A 2,217-nucleotide genomic window follows, 5' to 3' on the forward strand; every position below is an offset into this window, starting at 1 on the left:
TTCCTCTCTTTTTTTGTTTTTATTTTCTCAAAAATTCGGCAGAGTTTCGACAATATTTGGACATTGGTTTTTTTTTCCAGAAGAGGCGATTAACTCTCTTTAACCCTCATACTGCTATTTTTCTTTCCTCAACTTTTACCAATATTCATAAGTCGGTCAGCATGCAAGTCCGAAGCAAATAACTGCACAAGTAGCAAGTAGGATACATCAGGATGCTCTTTTTGTTTCGGGTGCACCTGTCCTAGACAGACCCAACCCCTGTGTTGAGTCTCCAAAGCCAAAATGCACATGATGCAAATAAATATTCCTACTAAGGATCCGACATGAGGTATTGTTAAACCTGGGTTTATTTATTCTAAACCTGGCTTACTCGAGCGGACAACTCGAGCCGGGGGGGGAGCGTACCGAGAATACAGAAGCTTCATCGGCTTTGCAACTTGTCTGAACCTTGTTCTAAGTTTGGAATATGACTCTAACATAAAAGAAGTCACACAAAGTGCACACTTCTTCATGATTTAGAAGACTCAGAGAGAAGAGGGATTTCGCAACAGTTTATATACAGTTCACGGAATATCAAAGTGGTAAAAGCAATCAATTAGCACATTAGGCCCAAATCATGTAACAAAATCAGATAATGGATAAAACCAACTATGACAATTATTCTAAGCTCGAATTCTTGAACCCTGAACCAGAGATTCTGGGTTCGATCCCCAGCAGAGTCGCCAGAGCTGTCACACCTCTTTTTTTACTACACCCTCGTAAAGGGGTATAAAGGAGTTTTTCCAATTAAAGGACAATCGAAACAGGATTTATTTATTAAAAGATTCAGAGTCGCCACTTGGGATATTTATGGCATCCCAAGTCACCGGTTCAAATCCCGATTCGAGGAAAAATTTGATTCTGTTTCACAGTCCGCGCATCGGAAATCCGAGTAAGAATTCTATTAACCCGAGAGAAGGTATTAGGCATTCTCGAGTTCCGTGGTTCTAGCACGGTCGCTCAACTGTTATAATCGGCTTAATTATCTGATTTTAGAACATTTTTTAACCTATATGCAAATTTTAACTTTAAAACCGCTTTTATTTAATTTTAAAGAAGATTGAACGTCGTTTAAAACATGTCTTTGGGTCGCACAATATGAAATGCACTCATAATCCTAAACATATTTTATTCAACGTTTTATGATTTTTGATTTGGGTCACATGAAATGCACACCCGAGTTTAGGAAAGTAATTTTATTAAAACAACGCGCCTAGAACAACTATGCATTTTTAGCTTTGCAAGGGCCATGGAAATTTGCTATGTGGCACGCCTCGAGTTCTAAGTATTTTGAGAAAAAATAATTAAATGAGGGCCAAGCATTTGAGATTTTATTGGGCTTGGCACGCCTCGAATCCAATTTTAAAGGGAAATTCAAACTAAATTTCGAAGGGGCCACAAACTATTCGTATTATCTAACATGGCTCCCCTTCAATCTAGTTAAGAGGGTTTAATTAATTAACACTAAATGTAGTTAAAGGTTCCATTTAAACGAACCAGGAAGATTTATGTGAGGTAAAATTAATTCATTGCATAAAGGGCTTGGGCCAACACGACAGGGTTGGTGGCCCAAACTAAAGAAAAGGCCCGACGTTGATTCAAAGCAACTTTCCGAACTGGGCCTCAAGGTAAGCTCAAATTCGGAGCCCTGCAGCTGTTGAGTCAAGACCCAACATCGAGTCCCTACAACGTTAGCCAAGAACGGGACTCGTACCTATACAAGCAAGCTTGGGAATCATTTTTAACTCATCATTAATCAGTTAGATAACACCCAATAATGATTTGATCATGGAAGCACTCGTGAGTTCCAATTCTAATTACTAACAATAGGCGGTGGAATTTAACAATTTCAACCTCATAACAACACAGTTAATCATATTATTCATGCACAGAGGCCACCATATCTACTGATTTTGGTCATTCAATCATCTAATTAAACGAGTTGCTGCTCAAAGTTATATGCAGAACTTCATCACTGACTCAACTAAACGAACATGATGTTTAAGCTTTTAGGCAGATTCAAAACATAAATATCATAAAAAAGTCTATTTATACATCACTGGTTTTCAGGTTACAACACATTCAACCAAATTGAACCTCATGTCTATTTCAAATAAGACTCAACCCCCAAAGAGCAGTGTCACTGACCAACATACAAACATGAATATATTCAAACTA

Source organism: Nicotiana sylvestris, chromosome 7 (genome assembly GCF_000393655.2).
Source record: "Nicotiana sylvestris chromosome 7, ASM39365v2, whole genome shotgun sequence".
Taxonomy (NCBI): domain Eukaryota; kingdom Viridiplantae; phylum Streptophyta; class Magnoliopsida; order Solanales; family Solanaceae; genus Nicotiana; species Nicotiana sylvestris.